Genomic DNA, 9,883 nt, shown 5'->3' with positions numbered 1-9,883 from the left:
AAGCCTTCTGTGGTAGGCGAGAATAATAGTCTGAAAAGTACCCAAGAAGGGAAGTAGAATTCCTGCTGGTAGTTCGCCTTCCTATGGAGAAGGTAGTTCCACTGAATGAATTCAAGGAGTGCAGGGGGCAAGGCACTCCTAGGCTCCTGTGACTTAGAACGAGCAATGGACTATGGACTAGGACATTCGGTCCTCTTAGAACAAAAGCTCACAGGTTTTTGGGTTAATCCTCCACCCTGGTACTGTTAGCCATAGATTGACCATGAAGGTACGCATACATATGTAATGTTGTGCTCACACTTGGAGTTTGTACTAATCACCATATGTGTTAAAAGAATGTACCCTTTGTTAAAAGAAGAGGCCTTCTCTTTATACAGCGACATTTAAGACCTGCTGACCTGGCAAGAACTTGTTTTAACAGAAGAATTGTGTTTGGTCACTGTATGTCGAAGCATGTTGAGCCTGCTAAAACTATCTGCAGATTACGGGTGGGGAAGGAATGAGTAAGCACAGCCTCGTGCACAGAGATACACAGAGGGGCACGAGAGAGAGCGAATAACAGATAACAGGAAACCACAATAGCAGATGTTGAACTGTTGACCGTTGATGCAAAGTCATGACTGGGAGGAACCGCCTTGTGGTGGACATAATCTATGTGCAGCAATGTATGACAATGTAAAACAGATGGGTATAAAAGGACCACGATGTGCAGGGCAAAGCGCGGCACTTTGACGACTTGCTTTGCGAGACGTTTGAACTTGCTGCCCATTCGCGAATGCTTGTGCATTAATAAAGTAATGTTAACTTGGCTCTTTTCTGTCTGAGTTATTGCAGGGTCCCTCTTGTACTGGTTATGGACGGCGAGAAATCGCACCCACAATTTTGGTGTCAGAAGTGGGACGCGAAGGAGCGACAGTCCGTCACTGGGTGAGGAACGCCGCGGCGGAACCGGAGAAGGAATTGATCACGGGGCCCCAACAACTGAATCCGCACCTTTGATTGCAACCAACGCGTCATCCTTGTTTTTCCGGCTCCGTCGGCGGTGGAACAGCAGGCTGTCGCCCTTCGGGTCCGGAACACTCTGGCGGGACCCTTAAGATAAGTGGTATGGACGGATGCATGATGGAATAAGGAAATAATGATTCAGGGTTTGTGAAGAGGACGGTGGTAAGTCCGTCTATGAAGAAGTAATGTTGAAATGATGATATGATATGTTAGATACGCCAGGAGGATGTATTATTATTGTTAGCCAATAGGTGCATATTTGGGAAAGGTGAGTGTTTTAGGCAATTGTGGTATACCAACAAAATGGGTCAAGCGGCTTCCAGCAAGAGTGGTATAGGCAAGAGACACTATGCCCCTCTTGAAGGAACCCCTGCATTTGATATGTTGATTAAACATGGATTGAATTCAACATTGTTCTTAAAAGAATGGTCCGAATACACAAAAGATTTGATTGAGCATAAATGGCCAGACACCGGGTCCTTTGATGTGGACCGCATATCCAAAGTAGAAATAGAGTTAGTAAAAAGACGGGTTAGACCCGCACAGTTTGAGGCTATACGACTATGGAGGGTAGAAGCAATGCGCAGGCGCAATGCTCACAATAAACAAAAAGCAAAGGAGCAGAAGAGAACGGTAAATCAAAAATTACATGATCTAGAGATAAAAGAGAAGGGTGAGAGGCTAGATCAGTTGGATAGACATATGATGATTAAGAACAGTGGGGGTATGTATCCTGCCGTGCCGGTGCCTCGATATGAAGATGTGATAGGGCTAGAAGCAGAACAAACAACGACTGAATTATTGTTTCCAGGAGCTACAGCTCCACCGGCAGACAGTGAGGGTGAAAGGGTGGAATTCCCAATGAAGTATGGGGACCCAGATAGGTTGATAGACCATAGGAGAACGACTACTGTAGAAAAGGATAGAGATGGAGACTTGCAAATCCTTATGACCGGGCTGTATGGCACACCCCTCAATGACAGCCTACGGGACTAATTGGGGTGTTTGACACCTTTGGAATTTAGGACAGTGGCCACTAAACTATATACCTTTCATGAGGGTAACTGTAAATTGAGAGGACAGAGTACTGCGGATCTGCCCTCAGCATATCAGGACGCTGTCGCGTTACTACCAGTGACTGCGTCCAGTGTTCAGTTATGGGGATGTATGTCCGACATAATAGCGGAAGTCATAAGGGGCGGTGTTGAATGGGAGAAGGAAAAGAGGGCATGGAAAGAGAGGTGAGGGAAAGAGAGGCTAAACTCAAAGATGCAGACCAGGCGGGCCAAAACGTAGCTAATCGTATGATAGCATCCATACACTCGCAGTCCATGTCCACCCTGGTGAGTCTGATGGAGGGCCTTGGCTGGCCTATACAAGTAAACGTAATTAAATATCTTCTTATTAGGGTGGATGATATAGAAGAGGAAAAGGAGCCTAGATATGTGTCCCAGTGGAATAGGATTAGGACGGAATTGGATAAGAAACTGCTATCTAATATAAGAGTGGATGATTCAGGGGCGGAAGAATGGAGGATGGCTAAGGTGGAGAAACTATTAAAAGATTATAGAAAAATAAAAAAGAGAAAGCTCTTAGTCATCAATCCTCTGTTTCGCCACCAGCGCAGGCCCCTGTGAGTGAACAAACAAATACGGAAAAGTTACTATTAATGCCAATGAGAGAGTGCCAACCCACCATAGAGGCAGCCACTGGTAACATGATGCGCACCTATGTGTATGTCCCTTTATCCCGAATTGAATTAATGCATATCACCAAGTCCATCCCCGACCCCCGTATAGACCCGGCAGGATTCTACAAGGAAGTAGGAAAGTTATTCAGACCAGGGTTATTTACCGTAGAGGATGTAGATAACATATTGTTAGCCATTGTCCCAGAAGAAATATGGACCCCCTTTCGTGCCAAAGACAATGAACAATAAAATGGAAAGATGTAATGGATGCGAGCAAAAATAGAAAACTGCATGAGGAATATCCTGAACCCCTAAGGGGGCATGGCATGGCAGTCCTGAGGGCTCTAGAAAAGGTGTTACCCCCATTTGATGTGAATGTGGAGAAACTGTCCGCTGTGATACAGGGTGCAAGTGAGGAAGTAGCACAGTACTTTCTGCGTTATGAAGCAGCATTCAAAGCGCACAGTGGGCTAGAGATAGGGTCTGAAACGGGCCAACGGTACTTTGCCACAAACTTTGTAGAGGGGCTCCACGGGCCAATTCAGGAGAACATTAGGAGGGCAGAAAGTACATGGATGACTAGGAACCCCCGGGATCTCCTCGAAATGGCTAGGTATTACGAAAGAGGGGAAAGAGTGAAGGGACAACAAAAGGCACGACAAGAGAAGGATTTAAAAACCAAAGTGTTGATGCAACAGTTGCATCAAGGGCCCCAAGGCAGGTATAACTACAATTATAACGGCCCGTCACAGGGCTATAGTAGCAACATGATAGGGGGCCAAGGGACAGGAAGAGGTACAGTGCAAGGAGGTGCGCTATATGGGAGGAGGGATGGGCTACCCCAAGATGTATGTGCCTTCTGCAAGAGACCCGGACACTGGAAATCCCAGTGTCCCCAGAGTGGTGGGAGAGGAAGGGGCGTACGGCCCCCTTCACAGACAACATTTGCCCCAGGAAATAGGACTGGTGGGTACGGCAACCAAGACAATAGAATGTTTAAACCCCCTCAACCCAATGCCTTTGACGGACAAGCAAGAGGGGATGTTCCCTGGCCGGCCCCGCCTCCCCCCAATCTACTGTATCAGCCACAACAAACGACACAAGTACAAGGTGTATGCCAGGGTGAAGAATGTGGAGAAGGGGTATACTATAACAATGATTTTCAGGATAACACAAGCGATATGTCCTGAGGATGCCGGAATGAGATAGCGGGAGTGGTGCAGGTTCCTATAGACCAAAGGGGGCCTTATGCCTCTATTAGGATCGGCCCCCACCGAAACTTGAGATGTCTGGTAGACACGGGAGCTGGAAACAGGCACACCTGATTATACTAAGAGATTTTGCCTTTTTGTTGATGAACAGGAAGGTTGCGCTGTGTCAGTCTTGACACAGGAACAAGGGGGTAAACAGAGACCATGTGCATATTTTTCTAGCACTCTGGACTCAGTAGCTCGAGGCCTACCCCCATGCATGAGAGCAGTAGCTGCAGCAGCGACAGCCCTAAAACAAAGTGCAGGTATCATCCTAGGGAGTGAAGTAACAGTAAAGGTTCCACATACGGTAGATGTTCTTCTGAATAGAGTGCATACACAGCATTTGACTACAGCTAGACTCACACAGTATGAGATGATCCTGTTTGCCAGTAATGTAAAAATTGAACGGTGTAACACTTTGAATCCAGCGACACTGCTTCCTTTGCCCACCTCACCTGATGACATTAGGCATGATTGTGTGATCCAAATGGAAGAACACACTAAGGGTAGAGCAGACCTGCAAGACACCCCGCTGGTTGATAATGAGGGTATATTATTCTGTGATGGTTCCTGTTTCAAACTGCCAAATGGGGAGACAACAGCAGGGTATGCAGTAACTACAGGGGAACGGTTGATTGAGAGTGGGAAAGTGTGTGAAAAATCGGCCCAGGCAGCAGAATTAATTGCGCTAACGAGAGCATTAGTGTTAAGCAGCGGTATGAAAGTGACAATTTATACTGATTCAGCCTACGCTCATGGGGTGGTTTCCAGTTTTGGTAAACTCTGGGGAGAGCGTGGGTTTTTAACCTCCCAAGGTGATACTATTAAACATGCCCGATTGATTGCTGAATTATTGCAAGCCCTTACGCTGCCCAAAATGGTGGCCGTAGTGAAGTGCTCAGCGCATAAAAAAACACTGGATTATGTCACGCAGGGAAATTCTTTGGCTGACCAGATGGCTAAACTAGCTGCCACAAGGGACACTCGGTGGGAAGCCCGACAGCTCATAGTGGGGAGGGATGTGACTATGGAAGGGACGAAGGAGCGCGTAAAGGAAATCCAAGCAGATGCAACCATTGAAGAAAGACTATCTTGGCACAAGGATGATCAATATGAGGAGACGGTAGATGGGCTATGGGCACATACCAAAACGAACACCTGGGTACTACCTGACGCATACTTACCTGTGATAGTGAGTGTGGCTCATGGTCCAACTCACGTTAACGCAAGGACTATGGAAGAAGTTTTAAGTACTGTGTGGTACAACAAAAGATTGGGAATGTATTGTCGCCAATGGGCAAAACAATGTGAAATATGTGTTTTATATAATGTGGGGAAAGGTGTACCGGCCCCGGCGGGCCACAGTAAGTTACCCACCTGCCCTTTTGAGGTGGTGTATATGGACTTTATACAGCTGGAGCCTGTAAATAAACATTCCTACTGTTTGGTGATGAAATGTGGGTTCTCAGGATGGGTGGAAGCATATCCCCTGCGGGACAATAGTGCCACCTCCACAGCACAATGCATATTGAAACACTGGATGCCCTTGACTGAAATGGCCGGATGCATTGTCTATTGCATTATTGAATATGCGTACTATGCCTAAGCGTACACATGGTTTATCTCCTTTCGAAATTGTTATGGGGCGCCCACCAAGTATTGGGACCCCCATATCACCTAAGAGATTGTCTGAGCAAGCATGGCCTGCATTACAACAGTACTGTATTGGGTTAACTAATAGACTGATTTCTATTAATGCACAGGTGAACGCAGTAGCTCCATCTCCTCTGATAGGAGAAGGTCACGACGTGCAGCCCGGTGACTGGGTTGTTATAAAAGCCTTCGATCGCACCAGCGGACTGCAACCCAGATGGAGGGGCCCGTTTCAGGTTCTCCTCGCAACACAAACTGCGGTAAAAGTTGATGGCAAATCGCACTGGTACCACGTGGATCCAGAAAAGGGAACCAACCAACCCCAGGTTGCAACAGTACTGCCAGATGCCACTAGTAGGTGTGCCCATCGCCTCCGATCCCGTGACGTGTATGTGCCAAGCAACGTGTAAGGACACTGTTTTGAACTTTGATCATTAGGGAGATGAACATTTGGACTCTCTTGTTGGTTTTAGCAGAATTGTGCCTTACTGAAGACGACGGGCTTGTAGCCTGAAGGGCCTTCGGCGTTCCCCTCCTGGGACAGGCACTACGAGACGTGGGACAGATCGGATGAAGGTTTTCAGTGAGACCTACCACTATTAGAGTAATAAGGACACTGGTGCTTTAAATAGGGGATATTGCTATATCGCTAGGTTGCAACTGATATACGCTGTATACTGAGCCATATACTGAACTATGTCTACACCCGTGTATGCTGGTTTAGTCCCTGAACGGATAAGTGTATGCTCCTCAAACACAGAAGGTAAGAGGAAAATACCAGTTTGTACCACAAGAGGCAAAATTTTGTTTTCTGTATGCACGATAGTAGTACTAATAGCATTTGCCATAATATTCTGGTATCTGGAACATCCATCTAGATATGAATTAAAGAACCTGTTGCCCGAGTCAAATGAAACAGGGAGAACAGATTGGGTCAAGAGCAGGAATCGAGATGCCTATGACCAACACGACCCGGAAGACTATGCTAAAAATGAATACGTGAAGATAATAAACACAACATATGGGGTAGTGAATAAAACTGATTGCTGGATCTGCACCCACATGCCCCGACATAGCAGTGAAGGCATCCCAGTGTACGCATCGCCAGTTACTGAGGATGCCGGGTGTACATTAATTTACATGAGAATAGTGTCAGCACAGCAATACATGATACCGAATACCGCTTGTTATGTTAGAGGAGAGAACAAAACCCTTCTAAAGGAAAAGATACGCTATAAAATCAAAACTGAGGGAATCGGGCTTGCACCTGCTATGGTACAGATAGTAAGAGAACCTCCTCCCCCTATCACCATCACACAAGAGTTTAGGCCAAAGAATATATGTTTTAAGAGGAGCGCAAGAGGTAATCAAAGAATGATCTCGGGGTGCAGTCAAATGGTGAATCTAAATAACTACACAAAGGGATTGTTACAGATTGAAGGACATGCCTACGTCTGTAACAAGAGGGCTTATTTGTGGTTAGCCAAAGATTTTGTTGGGGTATGTTACATAGCCAGAATAATGCCGGCTGTGATGGTATATGCCCCGTCTACTCTGCATAAAGAAATACACAGCAGAAATAAACGAGCAGTAAACCCAAAAATTCCTACGTATCAACCTACAGGATGGGAAACGTTTATAGATCTGATGGGGGTCCTGGTTCCTCCAGCGGGCATCTTTATGAACAGTCAAGAAATCCAAAAGCTAAACAGGGCCCTTGAGTTCGTAATCGAAGAATCTGCAGACCTAATGGAAAACATCACTTATGAAATGAAAGCAATTCGGCTAGTGGCTCTCCAAAATAGGTATGTCTTAGACATACTCACTGCAGAAAGGGGCGGAGTCTGTTTTTTGGTGGGATCCCAATGCTGTGTTTACATACCAGAAGGGAGTACAGGAATCCTGGATGGAGTAAACAAACTGCATAAAGTGGCGGATAGCATCCACCAGGAGGAAGGGTCAGGAGATAGCTGGTGGATGAAGCTCCTGAAAGAAATTGGATGGCAACTTCTTACGCCTATACTGGTTCTAGCGGCAATAGTTGTAGGTATTTGTCTCTGCATCCAATGTTTCCCGGTATGTGTGTCGTGCTGTGTTTCCATGTGTTCTTCCAGCATAACGCGCCTAAATCCAATGGATAAAAGCCATGTACAACAGGAATTTTTTGACATGGGAGGCCTGGAGAAGATTATGGTACATACAGTATGTGATGATGTTGCTTTCCTGCCATCTGCTTATGCTAGGACTGTTTAGATTGATGCTCAAGTGTGAGCAAAGGGTGGATTGAAGGTACGCATACATATGTAATGTTGTGCTCACACTTGGAGTTTGTACTAATCACCATATGTGTTAAAAGAATGTACCCTTTGTTAAAAGAAGAGGCCTTCTCTTTATACAGCGACATTTAAGACCTGCTGACCTGGCAAGAACTTGTTTTAACAGAAGAATTGTGTTTGGTCACTGTATGTCGAAGCATGTTGAGCCTGCTAAAACTATCTGCAGATTACGGGTGGGGAAGGAATGAGTAAGCACAGCCTCGTGCACAGAGATACACAGAGGGGCACGAGAGAGAGCGAATAACAGATAACAGGAAACCACAATAGCAGATGTTGAACTGTTGACCGTTGATGCAAAGTCATGACTGGGAGGAACCGCCTTGTGGTGGACATAATCTATGTGCAGCAATGTATGACAATGTAAAACAGATGGGTATAAAAGGACCACGATGTGCAGGGCAAAGCGCGGCACTTTGACGACTTGCTTTGCGAGACGTTTGAACTTGCTGCCCATTCGCGAATGCTTGTGCATTAATAAAGTAATGTTAACTTGGCTCTTTTCTGTCTGAGTTATTGCAGGGTCCCTCTTGTACTGGTTATGGACGGCGAGAAATCGCACCCACAACCATTAGAATTCTTTCCCATAGGTCCTGTGGATGTTCCTCTAACCTGTATCTGAAGGCCAAATCCTGCTGGTGAGATTATATACCCCAAGAGAAGCAACCCTTTGCAAGGGTTGATTATGCTATGGCTGGAGACATAGGAAGTCACTCTCACACCAGTGGTGTATTTATCTCAACCCCCGCCCCACGGTGATTCAAGGATTCATTTTGGCACTGGCCTCCTCCTGTCATCCACTGAGCTGCAGGAGGAGACCGGTGCCTCACTCCTGAGGTTAGGTTGTGGGATAAGTGTGAATCATCACACAGGGGCTGAGGAGGGAGGTCTGGGCGTTGAAAGGGCCTCAACTCAACAGGAGCAGCAGGTTAGGGGTGTCCAAGAGTGGAGGACCGTAATGGAGGCTTTCTGAGAAACCTCGGATACCTCACTGACCCTCCTCATTATTCCTGTTGTGATCCAGAACCTAACCATGGCCCAGGTGAGGGTATGTCCTGGTGGACAACCCACGTATGCATGGATTGACCTTCTAAAGTTGGGGGTGCCTACATTGCCGAATCTGCTGTCCTGTACATATTGCAGAGACAACGTGCTGCGAGCCTCGAAAGCCCGCCAATGGCAGGCAGTGGGCTTGCAGCAAAGCTTGTAATAAGCAAAAGAGAAGTGTCTGAGAGACGTGAGCTCGGACATGTCTGAGGATTGACATTGGAGAACAATTTATGCATTGAATTATGGTGGCCATAATTGGTGATCCGTAGTCTTCTTGGAAGTGGGGGTTGGTCCTGCCACACAATTGGTAAGAGGCTGGGCATGAGCTGCAATGCTAATTGACCTGTGAATGATCGCCAGCTTTTGCAGGTGTGAATAGATTCACTCTGTGACCAATAAAATTGTTTTCGAACAGATTAGAAGACCGAATAATCTGTAACTGCGATGAAAGGAGGCCATTGTTTGATGCTCAGGTTTCTGCAATGTGTCATCTGTAGATAGCAGGCTGCGCATTATGTTTGGGGAGTGAAGACTGCCAAATATTTAGATCATACTTGGAAATTCCATTGGGTACAGTTGACTAGCGCAAGATTGGACACTTGCACGGGACTACCATTTTGTCCGCGTCAGGAGCATTCAATAGTCCAGATGGTCTGCTACCCTGCACTGTGGTTTCAACAAACCAGGAATCCGCAGGATGCTCCTTCCATCACTTATCCTCGTCTTGATGAAGGCCCATACGAAAGCAGCTAAAATCCAGCTCTTGGAGGCCGAAACACAGTTGCGTTGGCTATTTGACTGAGTTTCAGTGTTCACCTTTCACTTTGTTTTATGATTGTGCATCGTAGCACCCTGTACTGTTCGTCTATGATATGTTAGCCATGTGATCCTTTTAGGTT

General features: G+C 46.3%; 1 long non-coding RNA gene across 1 annotated transcript; it reads left to right on the top strand.

Annotated features, from left to right (window-relative positions):
- The first annotated feature begins 269 nt into the window (after positions 1 to 269).
- Positions 270 to 8,430, top strand: LOC138567257 (uncharacterized). The gene is made up of 2 exons (XR_011302147.1): positions 270 to 794; positions 5,712 to 8,430. It is a non-coding gene; the product is annotated as an uncharacterized lncRNA (long non-coding RNA).
- Positions 8,431 to 9,883: the final 1,453 nt, after the last annotated feature.

The sequence above is a fragment of the Ambystoma mexicanum genome, chromosome 2p, assembly GCF_040938575.1.
Source record: "Ambystoma mexicanum isolate Mex_15411 chromosome 2p, UKY_AmexF1_1, whole genome shotgun sequence".
Classification (NCBI taxonomy): Eukaryota; Metazoa; Chordata; class Amphibia; order Caudata; family Ambystomatidae; genus Ambystoma; species Ambystoma mexicanum.
The sequence above is the reverse complement of the archived record's forward strand: the minus strand, read 5'-3'. Positions and strand labels throughout refer to the sequence as shown.